A 21,863-nucleotide genomic window follows, 5' to 3' on the forward strand; every position below is an offset into this window, starting at 1 on the left:
TAAAGCAATTGTTTTGTTGCCTTCAGCAGTGCAACTTTTAAAATATCCCATTTCTCTTGAACTCTAAATATTTTGTTTTTGTGTGGTGTGACTCAGTCCCTGTTCTTATATTAAAACCACACTGACTGATAATAACTGGATCATAAACTTTCACCTACAGTAATATCTGATACCAAATCTCCAATTGTTAACACTAAATCTAGTATGGCCTCTTTACGAGTTGGCTCCTCAACGACTTGTTTTAGAGACAACATCAATAGTTTGTAGAACAACATTTAGCAGCAATAGCTTTATAGGGACACTATATTCACTAGAACAACTATAGCTTAATGTAGTTATTCTGGTGAGTATAATCATTGCCTTCAGGCATTTTAATGCAAACACTGTATTATCAGAGAAAAGGCACTAGGGACACCTCAAAGTGGCCACTCCTCATATAGCCACTGGAGGTGCTTCCTGGGGCAGCACTGCTGTTTAGCGTCTTCACACACTGCATGGGATGCTGAAATTGGCTGATTATGTCATCAAGGGGACAGGGGCCAGTGCTGGTGGACCCGCGCAGCTCTAGAAATAAGGTGAGTTTTAATTGCTTTTAAGGGGGCTAAGTGGGGGGCAAGCCACCTAAATGGTGGGTTTAGCACTATCGGGTCAGGAATATATGTTTGTTTTCCTGAACTTATAGTGTTCCATTAAGTAATTGTTTCCTGTGTGATTTTATCAGTCTCTCACATCATTAGAAGGATTTTGGCCCACTCTTCTATACAACATTGCTTCAGTTCATTGAGGTTTCCTGACATTTATTTATGCACATCTCACTTAAGGTCATGCAAAAGCATTTCACTCAGAATGAGGTTTGGACTTTGACTGGGCTGTTGCAACACCTTTTATTTTTTCAGCCATTCTGTTGTAGATTTCCTGGTGTGCTTGGGAATATTGTCCTTTTGCATGACCCAGTTTTGGCCCATCAGACAGATGGCCTCACATTTGACCCTAGAATACTTTGGTATACTGAAGAGTTCATGGTCGACTCAATGACTGCAGGGTAACCAGATGTGTGGCTGCAAAACAAGCCCAAAGCATCACCTCTCCACCACTGTGCTTGACAGTTGGTATGCAGTGTTTGTGCTGATATACTATGTTTGATTTTGACCAAAGTGGTGCTGCGCATTATGACCAAACATCTTCACTTTGGTTTCATCTGTCCAAAGGACATTGTTCCAGAAGTCTTGTGGATTGTTCAGATGCAACTTTGCAAAGTTGTGCTTCCATGTTCTTTTTAGGAGGAAGAGGTTTTCTCCTGGCAACTCTTCCAAACCATACATATTTTTTTTTTAATTGTACCTCCATGAATTTTAACATTTAACATGCTAACTGAGGCCTGTAGAGTCAGAGATTAAGCTATTGGCTTTTTTTTCAATGTATCTGAGCATTGCACCCTACCTTGGGGTGAATTTGCTAGGACATCCACTCCTGGGAAGATTGGCAACTGTCTAGAATAAAAACCAAAAGAATGCAGGTGCGCAAACAATCATAAATAAAGTGACAGTGCACAAAAAGTTACAGCATAAGAAAATCCCAAAACACATGCAGATATGAGTCTGTCAATAGGAGAGTAAATAATTGCAAAAAACACACTGTGAGAAAACACACAAGCTCATATGTGAAACAAAATAAGTATACTTGCGCAGTCTTTGGAATTATATCACAGGAATCTAAAACACAAAAGCATAAAAAAGACCTAATGCAATATGTCTTGATAAAAATATATACTGTGCTGTTATATAGGGAATGCACTCACAATTGTGGAGTGGTTATAGTACCTCTCTAAACTATCGGGTACTGGGAGGATCAGACCCTGGAGTTCGTTGGATCCTAACGTGGAAATAACATGGGTATAACAATAATACCACTCTAGACTATCGGGCACTGGGAAGATCAGACCCTGGAGTTTGTTAAATCCTAACATGGGTATAACGAACGTATCAGTTGTAAATATCAAGTAAACAACTTTATTATACACAATGTAACAATGTAAAAACAAAGTCACACTGCACCGCTGAGTAGATAAAACGACCAGAAATACTTAGTTGGAGGATAAACACGATCCGAGCGTCCTCTTTGTGCCTCCTAGCTGGCCTCGATCACACTGCACGTGCTGTGGCTTCCGGGTTTCATTTCTTCCTGACAATTATTTTTTTTTTTGGAAGGGAGGCTGTGCATGGGTATTTTATGGGTGTTTTATTTTATGGGTATTTTATGGGTGTTTTTTGTATTTTAAAGTTTGTGTGTGTGGGGGTGCCACACATAGGACCTGCCCTAATGCCAAATGCTCTAGGAACGCCCCTGGATATAACAACTTCTATTATAAAGTGAATGTAAATCAATTATTATTACATTGTAGTTGTTTTTATGAAAGACTTATGATATGTAATTTCTATTCAGATTACTAAATTCAAAATAGCCAATATTAAATTTAAAAAAGAACAAACAAACAAACAATCAAAGCCTTACTCAACATGTTTTATACAATTATATACTAGGCATTCCTTTGTTTAAGGCTTTTTCATTTAACCATAATTAAAAAGAAATTGGTGTGTCAAAAGTTCCTCTTTCACCATCATATGTAAGGATAATTAATTTTGAAAAACCCCATGAATATTTGATATTATTCTACCTTAAGATCTGGGTTTGCTGGAAAAAAAAAACTTTTTTCACCTTCCATGTCTGGAAAGAGATATCAAGAAATACCCTTATTTGTGTGTATTTGTGACCCTTATATGTAAGTCTTTTATTGCTTTGTCTCTTAATTCCTTTTGTATCTCCAATTTAAATTTAAACAGTGGCAGCAAATAATCACATCCCTAGGTGCCTGTTCTGAGATAGTGCCCTGTTTGAACATCCTCTGGCATTGTTTAAAAAAAAAAAAAAAAAAAAAAAATGTTTTTTTGTTTGGTCCAAGACCCTAGAAGCTGAATAAGTCCTCCAGATGTTTTTCCATGCTTAAATTAATCATTGTCTCTGGAACCCCATGACTCTTTAATTGCATCAACAGTTTCTGTCTCCAAATTCTTAATTTAAGTTCCAAGGCTGTAATTTTGTAACTTTTTTTAAAACTTTTTTTTTTTTAGTTACTCTTATAGAGTTTGATCAATATGTTAAAGGGACACTATAGTCACCAAAACAAGTACAGCTTATTGTATTTGTTTAGGTGAGTATAATAATTGCCTTCAGACTTTTTGCAGTAAACACTGTTTTTTTGGAGAAAATGCAGTGTTTACATTACAGGCCGGTGATACCTCCACTGGCCACTCCTCAGATGGCTACTAGAGGTGCTTCCTGGGGCTGTGCAGCACTGCTATTCAATGTATTTACCCTCTACATGGAGACACTGAACCTTCCTCATAGAGATTTATTGATTCAACGCATCTCTATGAGGAGATGCTGACTGGTCAGGGCTGTGTTTAACTTATTCTGACTCAACCCCTGATCTGCCTTCTTGACAGTCTCAGCCAATCCTATGGGAAAGCATTTTGGCTGACTCAGAGAATCATTTCTGATGATGTCAGCCAAGCAGGTAGATCAGGTGAAGAGCCAGCGGCAGCAGATTGAATACAAGTAAGATTTTGTAATTTTTTAGTGGGGCAAAGGGGGGGACAGGGATGCTAGATGGTGGTTTTAACACCATGTCATGAATACATATTTGTGTTTCTGACCCTATGGTATTCCTTTAAGCTTTCAGACTTATTTTGCATTGTCTTAATTGTCTTATTTTGCATTGTCTTAAATAAATTACTATTAATGTTGTCCGTTCTTGTTATTTATTCTTTTATTTTGCCAAGTCGTGTCCATATAATTCTGGAAGATTGGAAATAGCATTATCTCTTGTTGATCTGCAAGTATTTCTATTTTAATCAGATCTTTTGTGGTATTCCCTTTTAGTTCTTGTGGTTATTTTGGGAAGGTCATTATATATAATTAAAGTGTTATCCAAAATGTATGCAAACTGTAGTAATCAGACCTATAGTGGGCTTTTTTCATTACTGCAATTATTAGGTAGGGTAAACTAAATGTTGTAATTTCAAGATAATATACCAACTTGTCCGATCCTAAAATGTTATTTGGAAAGGGCTATATAATATTTCCACTTTTTGAACTTTGTCTTAACCTCATACAGCAGGTTATTCTAGTGTAGCTAAAATATTAGGTATACTATTTTAAATTCAGTTTCATAGACACCCTCCCCTAATTATAAGAAAATAAACTACTTAACGATTCCTTTCATGGGTTACATATTCATAGCGAAAGGCAAGATTCTTCTCCACTTCAATACAATTAGTGGTAATTAGTAGATCCCAGACAGCATTTATATTGCTTGAGTATGGAAAATAATAATTATTATGTCAAAGCTTATATTATTTTATTAATTAATATATTTATAAAATATTTTACCAGAAAAGATACATTGAGTTTTCTCTCGTTTTCAAGTATGTCCTGCGTCCACAAAACATTGCATTGATACAATAGGGTACAATAAAATACAAAAACAATATTAATACACAATGTGTACAATATTTAACATAGAACAGGTAGGAAATATATAATCAACCATAACACGTGCATTCTGTTTTTAGGTATGTAGAGAGGGATCTCTTTTAAAGGACTTTAGGCTTGGGGAAGATTTTAAAGTGTGCGGGAGGTCGTTCCATAATTGCGGCGCTTTGTAGGAAAAGGAGGATCGGGCTGCTTTCTTTTTGTATTGAGGTAGACTAAATAAAGCGCTGGTACTGAATCGGAGGTTATAGGAGGTGGGAATAGCCGAGGAGAGCATTCTGCTCAGGTAGGGCGGGAGCTTCCCAGAAAAGCTCTTAAACACAAGGCTGGAAAGATGAAGGGTACGTCTGGATTCCAGTGACAACCAGTTTAGTTCTTTTAGCATGTCACAATGGTGGGTTCTGTAATTACATTGTAGCACAAATCGGCAGAACGAGTTATGCAGTTTACTGAGTTTATTAATGTGGGATTGCGGAGCAGATGCATATACTACATCATCCCATAATCAATTATTGGCATTAGCATTTGCTGTACAATCTTTGCCTTTACTGTAGGACTTACTTTCAGTACAGGGCACCTAGTTTTGGATAAAGTTTAGATTCAAGTTTTTCTATGTGGAGGCCAAAAGATAGATTGGGATCTAACAACATACCCTAGTATTTTAAAGAGTGGACTGCGGTCAGTGTGCTATTTGAATTAGTTTTGATGGATAGGTGGGAGTTGTGTAATTTGTGTTATTTAGGTACTGTTCCAAAGATCATTGTGACAGTTTTGTCAGTGTTTAGGAAGAGTTTGTTTTTTGCAATCCATTTTTCTACCTCTGTAAACTGGTCTTGGAGCACAGCCTCAAGCTACGGTAGATCGGATTTGCTTGCATAGATTACTTTGTCATCTGCGTACATGTGTACATTTGAAGATTTGCAGACATCAGGCGGATCATTTATAAATAATGTAAATAGTAGGAGGCCGAGAATGGAACCTTCGGGAATACCACACATGACTGGGAGAGGGAGGGAGTCACTGTCAGAAATGGACACATATTGCGAGCGAGCCGATACATATGATCGAAACCAGGTTAGCGGACAATCACAAATACCTGAGTTTTTGAGTTTGTGCAGTAGAATGTCGTGGTCTACTTTGTCAAAGGCCTTTGCAAAATCAAGGAAAATAGCTCCAGTTAGGTCTCCTTGTTCCATGCCAGTTTGGATGTCATTGCAAACTTTTAAGAAGGCAGTTGTAGTGGAGTGATTCAGGCGAAAACCCAATTGATCAGGGGTCAGATAGTTAGATTGTTGGTAATACTCACATAGTTGCATATGGACACATTTTTCTAAGATTTTTGACAATACTGGGAGCAATGATATTGGGCGATAGTTAGAAACCAAAGTAGTGTCACCACTTTTATGGATAGGCACTACTCTTGCAGTCTTCCAAAGTTTGGGTATGTATCCAGACACCAATAATTTGTTAATTAGGGTTGCGACATGTTTAGCAATTGTGGGCGCACTGAGCTTCAACAGCATTGCTGGGATTTGATCAGGTTCAGACTGTTTTTTCATTTTTAGATTATTAAGGTGTTTTTTAATGACACTAATAGGTACAGGTCTAAAAAGAAACTTGTCTATATTGGGTCTTTGCAAATTTAGTGGGGCCTGATCCACATTTGTAGTTTCAGAATGTGTGTCATTCATTAGCTTGGCAATCAGTGTAGTGGAGCATCTGACAAAATAATTGTTAAAGGCATTTAATACATCTAAGGGAAGTTGCAGGGTTTGGTTATCCACTTTGACAGTGGAGGGTTGGGAGTGGATTGGGGGAGTTTGTAATTTATTTATGACTTTCCTAAAGTTTCTAGGGCTTGATAGGCTATTGTTCAGATTTTCACAGAAAAATTGGGCCTTGGCCAATTTTGTTTGTTTTGTGCATATATTTCGCCATTGTCTATATGTACAGTGATTGCTCATAGAGCCAGTACGATTGAACTTTGACCATAATGAAACTGGTACATTTGGATGAGGTCAGCTGTGATTCAGTTCATATGTGCTCCTTTTACTCTCACCTTACGCAGCGGAGCATGGAAATTCCAAACTTGCACAGTCTAGATGAATAAATCAGGAGTAAAGCAGGCATTCATTCATATGGTCCAAACAGAATTTATCTGCCATCTGATATGTTTACAAATGCTCGAATAGGGAAAGGAAATGTTAACTAACTTTTCCCAAGGAATCTTTTAGGTGAAGTCACCTTTTAAGCTTTTTTCAAGCTTCTCCGTTGAGTCAGTATTAATATATTTATTGTACAGCTCTTGCCTAATGGTTAAAAACAAAACAGTCCATGAATCCGTTATGTGTGTCTTTCATTGTTTAGGAGTTGGTCTTAATCAGCCTGTTTAACGCAATTTGCCAAAGTTACTCCTTATGCCTATGTCTGTGGTTTTCAAACCTGTGCTCAAGGCACTGGCCCAGACTTTAGGGACTACCCAGTAGAATCAATGTGTTTATTTTTATTTTTTTCTAAAGACACCTTAGACAAATCTGGGTGATCCCTAAATCATGGACTGGTATGCATGTCTTGAGGACTGGTTTTAAGACCACTGGCCTACATGGATAAGATGGATGAACATGGTGATGAATAGGGTGATTTTGAAGCTATGTAACATTTTCAGTAAAACATATCATCTATAACTAAGCCAGGGGTATGCAAACTTCAGCACTTGAGATGTTGTGGACTACACCTTCCATAATGCCAGCCATGATGTGGCAAAGCATGAGAGTTGGTGTAGTAAACATCAACTGGAGTGCCAAAGGTTGCCTACCCTTGATATTAGCCAATGAATACCCTTTCATGTTGAGCCACACAGAAGCAACAAATACACAGCTTTTACTAACCACACATAACTTGTAGAACAACCTCCAGCCACCTTTCATCTCCCACTCAATCAGTAGCAAGTGTACATCCACAAATAACACCACATACCCTATGACTTGAACAGACCTCCACTATTTGAAACAGTACAATTTCTACAAAATAGCTTATTATTCTCTCAAGCAGAGGCAATCACATTTAAGGGAAATATAAGCACTGCAGCATCACAGAAAGGTACAAAATAATATTATGAATAAAGAAAGTGAATTTGGCAGACAAATAACTTTGTCACTTTTGACACTTAGCAGGCCTTGTTTTGTAGGACCAGGAATAACAGGAATAGCAAAATGTTACTTCAATTGTGAAAACTTTTATCAGAAGTATGCATTTTACTTTGAATATCTAATTGTATAGCTGGGACTTGGAAATGTGGGATTTATGTAATTCTGTAGAAATCATGGGTGGAATTCCAAAAAAATGAGTTCAATTCAGTTTATAGAATATAGAATATAGCATTCTCTGAGAACTACAAGATTTTAGAGCTGCTGTGACTGGAATAGGTATTAATATTTGTTAGAATTTTGAGATATAATTTGTAATTTAAAATGCACAGAACAAATTCTAAAGATGTTGGCTAATACTGGCAGAAATATAAAACACGATGAACAAATACCAGATCTTCAATCGTATTTGTGGCACAGTAAGAGCAGCCGACACTGCTTGGCAATGCCCACACATATTGATGTGCATATTCTGAAAATCAATTTACTGACTGCCTTAGAGAGTTTTTGATTGTTTCATTTAGAACGCCCATTCAGGGGTCGAGAATCAGTCCAGCAAACATTAAAAAGCATAAAATCAAACATCCACATGCAAATAGGTTTTATTTGCAAAGATCTTTTGTTTGATATCTAATAGTAACATTTTCATTGGAATTAAGTAAGAATGCACATTTATGTTAAAATAACCTAATCATGTTGAAGAGAAAAATTAGGTCAATAATTTTTCAAAAAATTAAAGCAGGAGCCTTTGCAGTGAGTGAAACCATACAGTGAGCGAAATATGGAGAGCTTTCTAATTGTCCTTTTTTCCATCATCCTATAAAAATTGTCCATTTACGAACTAGGTCATAAGCAAATGTGTAAGCTTACCATCTCTGATTGCAGCGGTTGCAACTCAGATGCAATCAAGAGTCCAGAAACTATTAGACCCAAAAGTCCTACTGTGTGCTATTTACTATGGTTATTCTCGACTGGGACTGCTGATTTTGTAGAAATTGCTGAATTATAAGCAACATAAAATTTCTTAAACCTTCAATGATTTAAATGATCTCTTAAATAACACATTTATTAAATTAACATCAAGAAGTTTTAAACATACTGCACATTAAGCACTGCACTACCAACAAATGATGTGTTGATAGAACATATACAGTACAAAGGTCATAACATCAGTTTCATGGTAAGAGTTATTATTTAAAATGTCCACCATTTACTCATGAGTTCCTAAATTCTCTATAGGATTTCTATAAATATAATACAACAAGTTGTAGTGATTATATGATACGCATTATCTTACAATATTTCAGGCAGTATTGCCAATATTAGCGTAGATGCATAAATAGCATTTCAAATGCATCACATGTGACAAAAATAGTACATGGTAATATTCATATAACCTATTAATGGGGTTTTGTCAGAAATGTGGACTCTAATTATACTTCAAGCACTTAATTAACCCATTTGAAAAAGTTATTTCTGTTAAAAAATATGACAGCATATATTTTCTAAATATAGATGTATAACTATTACATACATGGAGGAATACAATGCAGTTTCATTTAGGTAGGTTTTTGCTTATTGTGGAACATTCTTTTTTTTTTTTTAAAAGAACTGCAAAATAATGACATGGTTGAAATGAATCAAGCATATTTATGAAGCTAACTTCTCTAAAATGAATGTATGTTGGTGCTATAGCTCCCTTTTAATTATTGACAGGATTCATAGATCCATACCTCACACAGTTCCCCCAGTGTCTTTTCCACTGCTCAAAATACTCAGCAAAATCCTTTGTTGGAATCGTCAATCGTGTGCCACACATTTTTTTGGCTGGACTTTTTCCAGACAGACCTTCTATATTGCAAACTGCAAACACAAGCAGTGCTATTTACTATAATGAGAATTAAAAATTAATTAAAGGTGAATGTCAAGGTTAAGGCCAAGATTGCCAAACTGAAAACATAGCTGACCTAGAGAATTTTTCCAGTTATGCTGTTTTGACCCTAAATTTGAAATTAATTGTGAATTCTTACTTAAATGGAAAACCCTAATATTTTTTCTGTTAATTTCGATGAGTATTAATTTTTACCATAGCAGTACTTTAAAAAAAAGCCCATTAGCGTAAAACATTCAATCTATTTGATTATTTCAGTATTCCTATTTATATGTTATATGTTATGTTTTATATGTTATATAAATACTATAGACACAAAGACCTGCTGGACTGCTACTACAACAGCACACCCAATAAAACATATGTGGGAACTATGGATGAATAACAGACCATCACCTACACTAACAAAAAAACAGCTAGTTACAACATATAAACATATTCAAGAGGAAGCTAGTTTCAAAACTGTTTAGATGAACTATACAAAAGATCATACATGAGCCATTAGAAGGAACAGATTCCTATACCTATATTTACAGACAGTTGCCAAGAAAATTCTATCAGTCCTTTACTGCTTGACAAGACTACCAAAGATCTCTAGAACACAAGACAAGACACTATGCTAGCAGTGCTTAATTGGACAATATTTACAATCCCAACCAACACCATCACAGAGACAAACAGGCTCATATATCATACAGCACTTGTGCTTCTCCACCAGCTTGACTACAAGATCAGGCTAAAAGAGAAAGATTGTCCACTAAGACTGGAAGCCAAGATAAAAGCAACACATAAAAAAGTTAGTAAACTGGATGAACTTCACAGAAGTGGAATGATAAAGGATACTGAGGATTACCTCAGGTGTTTTGGAAACATGTAAGAAAAGGCAGACGGCACTGGTAACCAGACTGATATAGTTACACATGAGAAGCAGAGGCTAAGATAATAAATGCCCTGTTAATAAAAGCCTTAAAGATTGATGGACATTTGTGTAAATACAGAAGCAATAATCAGAAGGGGGTTGAAAGAAACACCAGAAGCTCAAAACACCAGCTACTGGTAGACTAAGTAGTCACACAGTATTCCAAGACCAAACAAACCAATATGCATAGCTTGAATTGACTACAAGAAAGCCTATGACACAATGGCATGCACATGGAAACTGAAATGCTTGGCTCCCTGAAAGGTCAACAAGACACTAATAGTCTTCTTTATTAAGTTAATTGGATAGTGGAGAATTCTCTAGAAGCCAATTCCAGGACAATTATACAAGTGAACACCATATGTGGCATATACAAAAGTTAAACATTATCCCCGATGCTGCTCTGCATAGGCCTCAACCCTCTCAGCTATATCATGCAGAGTGGATAAAGATACTGGTTCAAGAGTGGAGCTACAATCAGTCACCTCTACTACATGGATGATATCAAGCTGTATGTTAAGAGCTAGTGAGACAATGACACATCAGAACGTTGCTCAGACAATATAAGTGTGGGTAGATGATAGTAAAAATATGATTAGGATTGAAGTGCCGGAAGGCCAAATAGCAGACTAGAGAACAGAAACAATCATATGGGAACCTTGAAGAAGAGGCAATGTGGATAGCAACACCCAAGTACCTCGAGAAAGTCAGACAGATCCTGAAGTCCCAGCTCAAAGACAAGAACAACACATATGCCCTACCAGTATCCATGTACCCAGATGGAATAATATCCTGGTTGTCACCATGGATATCAATGCCTCAGGATGAATTTAGAATTCCACCTTAAATCTAGTACATTGAGACTGTACATCAGCCAGTAGGAAGGAGGTTAGGGACTCAAGTATTAGACTGCATCAAGGTTACAGTCCTGGATGAAACACAGAAAATCCATAAGTAAACATGAAAGCACATAGTGAACTGGGAATATCTAAGACAACAACGACAACAGATAAATGATGCAGAAAAGGACTAAGTACCATATGAAGATAAACCAAACCTCTCCGTGGAATGTCATCTCCATGGAAGGTGTCGCTGGCAGATAGTGTATATGGCTCAAATTATGAAATCCTACCAGTAGTTGGAAAATGCAGGAGTGAAAGACAGCACTGAGACACTAATCCTAGCAGGGCAAAAACAGGCACTCAGGACCAAAGTAATAAAAGTGGAAATCTATCACAGGACCAGAGGTACAGACTGTACAGAGAGCTCTTGAGACAATCCAGTACATAGTAGTTAGTTGTAAGATGATAGTATACTCTGAGAGTCACAATCAAGTTGCTCTGATTATGTACTGAAACCCATTCACAGAATATGAGCTAGGACTCCCAAAAGCCATATGTGAGGTGCCACAAAGGGTTGTTGTGAATGACATGACTCTTGTGGGACTTCGGGATCCAGACAGACAAGCAAGTACTGGCCAAGCAAACCAACACTGTAGTGGTAGACAAGTAACAGAATAAGCCATGGTGGTTGGTTTGCCAATACTCAGTGACCCTATCATCAAGACAAAGGAACATGAGATGGTGGATAAATACCAAGGACTGAAAGAGAAGCTTAGAAAGGATGAGGAAAGTCAAAGCAGTAGTAGTCCCACAGGAGCATTCAAGATTGCAGCCCTTAAGTTGGGAGAGTGACTTTAGCAGGTGGGACATCTGAGGTATCTGTCCAGAAGAGTGCAGTTCTAGAAACAGCTAAGATATTGTGCAGATCAAAGTAAATTTTTTAATATACATCTCTATAAAATTATTTTATTATTTTAATGTATTTAATATTTCACCAGGAAGGTTACAGACTTAGGAAAACCATGTCAAGCTTAACATGCAACAATTAAGTAGGATATAAGTAGGGCAGGTTGGAGGCAGATAATGCTGGTTATACAGCGCCACAATCTAAACATCTAAACCATACAAGAACACAGGTGAGACACCTCTTACACAGTCACCAGTTGGTGGACTGTTGGAGGGCCATACACCCTACAACAAAGGACTACTCCTTTTATTCTAGATCATCATCCACTTACTTGAGAATTGACTTCTTTCTTACAACTCAAAGGGACCTCTCACTAGTGATCTCATAACATCACTTGGTCCTATCATGCTCTAGGTTCAGATAACTCTAAAAATCCCCTCCATGGCCCAAGGAAAAGGCCAATGGAGATTAATCACCTCTATACTACACAATAATTCGGCCAAGATAGCCATAGCGGAAACAATTTCCAATTACTTCCAAGACAACAATACACAAGACACTACACCTTCTCTCCAATGGGAAGCAAATAAGTGCGTGGTGAGGGGGGAGTTAATAAAATGGGGCTCCTTTATTAAGAAAGAACAAATCAAGAAACAAAAGGAGCTCTTACACAATATAAAAAACTTGGAAGAGGCACATAAGGTCACCATGTCAGAGGTAGATCACAGGAAATTAATATTACCCTTCTCCACAAACCGGGGAAAAACACAGACATCTGCAGTAGTTATAGGTCAATCTCCTTAATTAATGTAGACATAGAAATCTTTACAAAGATGTTGGCATTGAGATTGAAACCATTATTACCATCTTTAATCCACCCAGATCAGGCGGGGTTCGTACCGTCATGGGAGGCCAAGGACAACACCATGAAAATTCTTAATTTAGTACATGGGGCCCAGGGACTTAAAACTCCGGCAATCATATTAGCTATAGACGCTGAAAAAGCGTTTGACAGGGTGGACTGGAAGTCCTTGGCTTCGGGAAAATGTGGATGCAATGGATCTAAGCGATTTACTCTTTCCCTTCAGCCAGACTAAAAATCAATGGATCATTGTCCGCCCCCTTTTCAATTACAAACGGTACCAGACAGGGGTGCCCTCTGTCACCCCTCCTTTTCATCCTGGGACTGGAGCAACTACTAAACGCAGTAAGAGCACAGCTGAAAGTGGAGAGGATGCAGGTGGGTCGCTCACAATATAAAGTATCTGCTTTTATAGACGACCTGTTATTTACCTTAACCAATCCTAAATCATCCCTCCCGGCTCTGATGGGTATCCTTTCGGAATACAGCGCTCTCTCCAACTTTAAAATAAATACCGACAAATGCAAAATATTAAACCTTACACTGCCGGACAAGGAAAAAATAAACCTACAAACAATATATCCCTTCCAATGGGCGACAAAATCTATCAAATACCTGGCAGTCAACGTGACTCCACATACCAAATCATTATATAGTGCTAACTTTCCGCAACTTTTAGAAGCCATTAGTTCAGATCTAGAAAGATGGAACAAACCACACTTCCAATGGTTTGGGCGAGTGAATATACTTAAAATGAATGCACTTCCTAGAATACTATATCTCCTCAATACACTCCTGATCATGATACCACAAACATTCTTTAAGAAAATACAGACACTATTTACTCAATTTATTTGGGTAAATAAACGCCCAAGGATATGTTACCACATTCTCACTAGGCCCAAAGATAAAGGGGGAATTGGCCTACCAGATATCTGGTTATACTATCAAGCAATACATCTCAATCACATCATAGATTGGTCATACCAGATGAAGTCTAAATTTTGGATTTCAATAGAACAAACCCTGATAGGGGAATCATTAAAAACAATACCATGGATGCTGACATCACCCAGTAATTGGACAGTCCCCAACCATCCGACAGTGACTCCAACAATAAAGCTATGGAAAAAAATCCTGATCAGGCCAAACATAGCCCCAACCCCGTCACCGATTTACCCAATAACAAACAATCCTAATTTTATAGCGGGGAAACAGAGTCTACAGCTAACAACACCAAAAAATAACAGACAGACTGAATATATTACCCTATCTAAGGTGGTGGGGGAAGAGGGAGTTGTGCCGGTGACCCAATTGACAGAGGGTAAGACACCTTCACTTATGCAGAGATTCCAGTATGAGCAATTAAAACACTTCCTGAGAGCTCAGGGTATAATAAACTGGACCCCTAGGGAACTGACTACATTTGAAGAATTGTGCACGAGACACAAAGCATCACAAAAAACAGCCTCTCTATGTTATAAATCCTTACAAATGCAAGCCCAAATACCACTACATTATTTCACAAAAATTTGGGAGGAACACATGGAAGTGAAGTTAGTAGAAGAAGATTGGAATGCAATATTTAAAACTATATTCCATACACATTCTAGTATCCCTTTACAAGAAATTAATCATAAATTTATCTCTAAATGGTACACCACGCTAATTGATATTAACAGATTTGATCCAACTACATCCTCTGAGTGTTGGAGATGCACCTTGAAGAAGCCTTATTACTGTTCCATTTTAACATCCCCAAACGGAAATTTAAACACTCCCTCACTTACTTTATGTTGACAGCAGCTAAATGTTGTATAGTGTGTAATTGGAGGTCACCAATCCTACCTTCCAAGAAAGAATGGTACCTAAAAATTTTATATTTCCGTGCTCTAGAGGAACTCAGATGGGGATCACTTGACAAATACCACAGATATACAGAAATATGGCAACCCTGGAAACAGTTCTTAAAGGGACATGTCATTGATATCAACACAGTGTCTGGAACTGTGATTAGGGAAACTAATCCCATGAGGGAAAACTTTCTCAAATAAACCATGACACAAACTAGTACAACTAGGTACGAAAGCAACACCACATACACTCAAATTGATGGTACCAGGGCATAAGACTGAAGTCTAAGATTGATAGTCATCAAGTACAAAGACATATCTAGTAATTGTTGAATGTAAGAAAATGTGAAGTTGTTTAACCTACACAGATGTAATGTGATTATATGCTGCTTATCTCTTATGTTCTGTAAATTTATTTTCATTACCCTTGTTCTTATAATGTGATAACTTTATACCATATAAAATGAATAAAAAAATAAATAAATAAAGATAATGTTGGTTATGGTGGAACAAGTCATTCTAAGGATTTACACAATGTGCCCATATGAATGTTTATTTTTGTTCATACATCTCAATTAGCAGACTCACTATAAGCGTAGGACCAATATGATCAATCATTGATTAATGCTTCTGACTTTTTTGAGTGGGAGTAATATAAAAGAAAAAAATGGAGAAATAGTAATTAGGAATCACCATTTTTGGTCATTATTTTTTTTCTTAATTTTCTTGATGTGAATTTTTTTTTCCCCAATTCTTGTTTATTTTCTTTTCTGGCTTTGTATCTTTTCCTAAGTTGTGTTTCAAAGTTGTTGTATACAGCAAACACAGACTCAAAGGAATCCATGTTTAAAATGGAATGAGGCAAACATGTGATTCTTTATTGAACTAAGTTGCATATGCCCACCCAGAATACTTTGCAGTAGTACCACCAATTTGTGATTTCTGTGGGAAAAGCAAGTCTTATGGCTTGACTGATCTGCAGATTTTTGTTTAACATATATACATATGTTATACATATACAAAAAAAACATAAAAAAATAATATATATATATATGTATATATATATATATATTTATTTATATTAGGACATATTCCATGCTGATTGCTTCTTATGCAATACTTTGTATCAGAATATCATTATTTTGCCATGATACATGTTTCCCTTCTTATTTGGACAGTAAATAGATATTCAAGACCAGTACTTCTCTACAAATTTTGTCTAGTTTTCAAGCCCCGTAGTCCCCTTCAGTTAATAGGATAAGGCTCTAGAGAGCAATTCTTCTGAAGGATTAGCTGCACTGACAGTTTTATACATTATTATGGAAACAATGATACACTCACACAGCTATATACTCCTATCTATTTTTACTACTGAGGAAAAGAGAGCAGGGTGGAAATGGATCTTTACTTTAAAAAAAAATGAATTTCTGCCATTCATGGGGTAAAAGACAATCTTTTATAAGGAAAGAGCAAGGTCACTGCCCCAGATCCCTTTAATTTAGGAAACATATGACAAAATTACTTTGGTGCAATTATTGTATCCTCATGAACTGCATACTTTGAAGTGTTCTTTATTTCAGTTGCTAGATCACCAAGGAACAAGATCCCCTTCCAGGTAATTATACAAAAACCCAGAGTGAGGAAGACAGAATGACCTATAAGATTAGGCAGAAAGAGGCTAAGCAAGTTATAAGAGCTTCCAAATCACACACAGAAGAGAAAATAGCACAGTCAGTAAAAAAGGGGGACAAGACTTTTTTTAGATACATAAATGAGAAAAGAAAAGTAAAACAAGGATTAGTTAGATTAAAAACAAAATAAGGAAGGTATGTAGATGAGGATAAAGGTCTAGCTGACTGCCTCGATGAATATTTTTGTTCGGTATTTACAGCTGAAAATGAAGGAAAGGGACCTCTGTTAAAAAAAGGATAAATGAGTCATTTATTACACGTGAGTTTACAGAGGAAGAGGTTCTATTTCAACTGTCAAAAGTAAAGACAAATAAGTCAATGGGACCTGATGGAATACACCCAAAGCTATTAAAAGAGCTTAGTGGTGTACTAGCAAAACCATTAACAGATTTATTTAACCAATCATTGTTAACAGGAGTAGTCCCAGAAGATTGGAAGTTAGCGAATGTTGTGCCCATTCACAAGAAAGGTAATAGGGATGAGTCGGGCAACTATAGGCAAGTAAGCCTTACTTCAGTAGTGGGGAAAGTGATGGAAACCATGTTAAAGGATAGGGTTGTTGAACATCTAAAAACACATGGATTTCAAGATCAGAGACAACATGGGTTTACTTCAGGGAGATCATGCCAAACTAATCTTATTGATTTTTTTGATTGGGTAACTAAAATTATAGATCAGGGTGGTGCAGTAGACATTGCTTACCTAGATTTCAGTAAGGCTTTTGACACTGTTGCACATAGAAGGCTTATCAATAAACTGCAATCTTTGAGTTTGGATTCCAATATTGTTGAATGGGTAAGGCAGTGACTGAGTGACAGGCAACAGAGGGTTGTAGTCAATGGAGTATATTCGAAGCTTGGGCTTGTCACCAGTGGGGTACCTCAGGGATCTGTACTTGGACCCATTCTCTTTAATATTTTTATTAGTGATATTGCAGAAGGTCTTGATGGTAAGGTGTGTCTTTTTGCGGATGATACTAAGATATGTAACAGGGTTGATGTTCCAGGAGGGATAAGCCAAATGGCAAATGATTTAGGTAAACTAGAAAAATGGTCAGAGTTGTGGCAACTGACATTTAATGTGGATAAGTGCAAGATAATGCATTTTGGACGTAAAAACCCAAGGGCAGAGTACAGAATATTTGATAGAGTCCTAACCTCAACATCTGAGGAAAGGGATTTAGGGGTGATTATCTCTGAGGACTTAAAGGTAGGCAGACAATGTAATAGAGCAGCAGGACATGCTAGCAGAATGCTTGGTTGTATAGGGAGAGGTATTAGCAGTAGAAAGAGGGAAGTGCTCATGCCATTGTACAGAACACTGGTGAGACCTCACTTGGAGTACTGTACACAGTACTGGAGACCATATCTTCAGAAGGATATTGATACCTTAGAGAGAGTTCAAAGAAGGGCTACTAAACTGGTTCATGGATTGCAGGATAAACCTTACCAGGAAAGGTTAAAGGATCTTAACATGTATAGCTTGGTGGAAAGACGAGACAGGGGGGATATGATAGAAACATTTAAATACATAAAGGGAATCAACACAGTAAAGGAGGAGACTATATTTAAAAGAAGAAAAACTACCACAACCAGAGGACATAGTCTAAAATTAGAGGGACAAAGGTTTAAAAATAATATCAGGAAGTATTACTTTACTGAGAGGGTAGTGGATGCATGGGATAGCCTTCCAGCTGAAGTGGTAGAGGTTAACACAGTAAAGGAGTTTAAGCATGCGTGGGATAGGCATAAGGCTATCCTAACTATAAGATAATGCCAGGGACTAATGAAAGTATTTAGAAAACTGGGCAGACTAGATGGGCCGAATGGTTCTTATCTGCCGTCACATTCTATGTTTCTATGTTTCTATGTTTCTTTAAATTTAAGGGATATGTAGCACTTCTCTGGCGATCCAAAGGCTGTTGTAGAGAAATGTATGCATTTCTCCTGTATGAACATTTCCTTCTCTACACTGTTGACAGAGTGCTGTTGGTAGACTTATTATAGCATGTTGATTATTGTGTCATTCTAGTGAACTGTATCCAAATGTGAGCAGTGAGAGAAAGTTGTGTATACTGGGGACAATGCAAAAATCTTTATTTCAGTTGCTAGATCACCAAGGAACAAGATCCCCTTCCAGGTAAAAGGTATCCAAATGGAAGGGAGTTTATATTAATAGAATAATTGGCTTTACATATAGTCTTTGATCATAGCAATTAAAGAGACACTCCAGACCCCTAAAGCATTTTAGCTTGCTGAACTGTTTTATGTGTGAATAGTTTAATCTCTTATTCATGCACTTATTCAAGTGCAGATTTCAATAAAAATTGGCACTTTTACATATTAACCTTGTTATAGCTTTCTGGTTGTCAATCTGACAACTGGTTATTTTACTTCCTGGTTGTTTAGCTCAGTTGAGCTAATCTCAAGAGGCAGAATTTGCTCCTAGCACCTGCCTTGCAAAGACTTCTCATTGAACTGCATTGGGAATTATTTAATTGGACAGCCATAGAACATTTGGGCTGGGTTAGAATGGGGGGGCTTCAAAAGGCAGCAGACAAGTGGACTGCAGGTTTTGCAAGCTGTTTTTAGATATATCTACATAAAAAATACATAACTAAATGCATGTTTTTATTGGGGGTTTATCCACAAAACTATGATTTTAGTTATGTATTTTTTTTTATATGAGCAGTGAAGTGTCCCTTTAATAATACTAGAGATAATATTTCTGTAGATAGAGAACATGAGTGAGCCAAGTGCTCTTCCACATTAACATGGCATCTAGAGGACACCTGGACAACTTAACAATAACAAGGCACAGAGCATAAATAGGTGGTATCCAATGTTTTTGTTTATTAATATTAGCCCACACCTGCCACGGCCCAGTCTACAATCTGATAGAAAATGTTTTGCAATTTTCACTTCCATACATGGTGTGGAGATGAGGAAGAATGCACAAATATGCTTTCCTTTTCTTTGGTTGCACATTGGAAGCACTGGCAGTTCTATGCACTCCCAATCTTTAAAATGACAACTTGATTTGTAGGATCATGACCAATTTAGTAGACGTTGCATTTTCAAGTCTTTCCTATGCCCCTCACCAGCCATAATCAGATAGAAGGGAGCTAACAACCTTGGTTATACCTAACATTGTATGCAACTGCATACAATAAAAAGTTAGATCACTGCTATATTATTCTTTATAAATATATAGTCTCATAGTTACATTTCTTCATAAAAACTCATAGCAATGTTTTGGTAACATTATATGATGCTTAGCCACTGGAATACAATTGATAGTATTATAAGAGGCTTCTACTGACCTACTTATGAGTATGGTTTTCGTCAAGCAAGGTGTATGTTCAAAGATGCATTATATTGTCAAAATCATTGGTACAATTCACAGATTAATATTTTCTTTCTTTCTTTCTTTCTTTCTTTCTTTCTTTTTCTTTTAGGGTGATGAATCATTTATAGAATTTCAATCCTGGAGCACCTAGAAATCTGAATCAGGTGAAAGGTAAAGAACTGTTTAAATGTGGCATCTTCCACAGATATTTTATGTGAATAATTTCAGCTATGTCAATAGAGAAATCAAAATTAATCTTAAATAGCAAGTAAACGACCATCATGAAAGTTTATTAAAGGACCATAAATGTCATTTTATGAAAGACAGTACGTTAGAATGAAAGTAGAAAATAGATATGAAAAATAAGATCTAACATAGACCATTATCATAGCTACATATGTACATGCGTCCTTCTGCAACAATTCATATTGCTAAAACATACGACAGAATGGCCCATGTGTTTCCAGAGATGTAGCAACTGCAAAAAGTATGCAATATTTCATGCAAACTCTCGGACAAAGTGTTTGTTATGCTTACTAACATAACAAGATTCAAAAGAACACAGGGCATAACATTTTACTGTTAAAGACAAGCATTAAATTAAAACTAACAAACTACAATTGAGTCAGAGCATCGAAGCATTACAGCGAAGACAGGAGAAAGAAACAAATTGTACTTTGTTCTTTAAAAGAGGATGTTCTAAAAATTGTTCATGATTTACCCTTTTTTTTCACTATGCATTTTTAGATGTTTTTCATTGAAAACGTTAGTAGTAGGTCTATTAAAAATAAGCCCCCCCAAGAGAAATCGAATATGTTTAATCTGTGTGTATTTTCTGTATATTAAGTTTTTCAAATTAGAAAAGAATAAAGTGAAATGACAGATCATCTAAGATATACAAAGAAATGTTGTCTATGTATTAAACTATTATATATAGGGCCCTGTTTGTGAAATTTAGACCAAAATAGTGTACATGAGAAAATAAACCTTTTCAAATCTATATTTGTTTTATAATTTTGCTTTTTTACCTATATTTTACAATTCATTTATCAAGCCACTAAAAGGTATCCAAATGTCTTTTTAAAGCAGATGATAGATTTTGGAAAAACGTACATTCAGTTTTATTTTATGCATCTTGGAGAGAGTAAATACCAAGGGAATAAAATTAAGTAGTTACTTAGAGTTGATTTACTGCAAATAAATTGGCTGTAAAACAACATACTTTATGTCTCCAAAACAAATTTTAAAGTAACGTCTGAAAGCTGTAAACATTGGTCTCAGTCATAGGTTTTAGGAATGAAACAGCATCACTGAACCAATAAATCAAATTTACCTATAGATTGTGCTATGTAAATGTTTTTACCACTGATGTCAGGTTCTTTCCATATTTCAAAGTATAGTACCTGTACTGCCGTATGCACTAGGCCTATTTTTACATGACACAAAGGACAGAGAAGCTGGTCAATGGAAGCTGTGATTAAATATATATCACAATTTACACATTTGCTGGTGAATTCAGGGTTGTTTACTAAACAAAGAATTTAAAGTGAACCGAAAAGTGAATGTCGATGTTAAGGTCAAAATAACCAAGCTATGCTATAAGTTTGGTGACTTTTAAAAAATAAATTCACTTTGAATCCTCACTTTAATTAATAACTCTGAATGAATAGTTTATATTTTTCATCTTAACTGAAATGTGTTTTAATTATTACACATTTACACTCACCAAAGAGGTGCTCCCATAGTTTGCCACTTATAGTCAGTGCCATTTATTTTAGAAACTGGAAGGAAATGTAATGTGAAAACAGGTGACAAATACTGGAGACCTAGGTACATGCGTTATTGGTATTTAT

The 21,863-nt window shown here is 36.4% G+C and overlaps 1 long non-coding RNA gene across 1 annotated transcript in view; it reads left to right on the forward strand.

Annotated features, from left to right (window-relative positions):
* LOC134612784 (uncharacterized) overlaps positions 1 to 21,863 on the forward strand; it is a 915,097-nt gene that overhangs the window by 162,639 nt on the left and 730,595 nt on the right. The window contains exon 2 of the long non-coding RNA XR_010090954.1: positions 20,120 to 20,181. This is a non-coding gene — a long non-coding RNA (uncharacterized LOC134612784). The remainder of the gene's footprint in view (positions 1 to 20,119; positions 20,182 to 21,863) is intronic.

The sequence above is a fragment of the Pelobates fuscus genome, chromosome 5, assembly GCF_036172605.1.
Source record: "Pelobates fuscus isolate aPelFus1 chromosome 5, aPelFus1.pri, whole genome shotgun sequence".
NCBI lineage: Eukaryota > Metazoa > Chordata > Amphibia > Anura > Pelobatidae > Pelobates > Pelobates fuscus.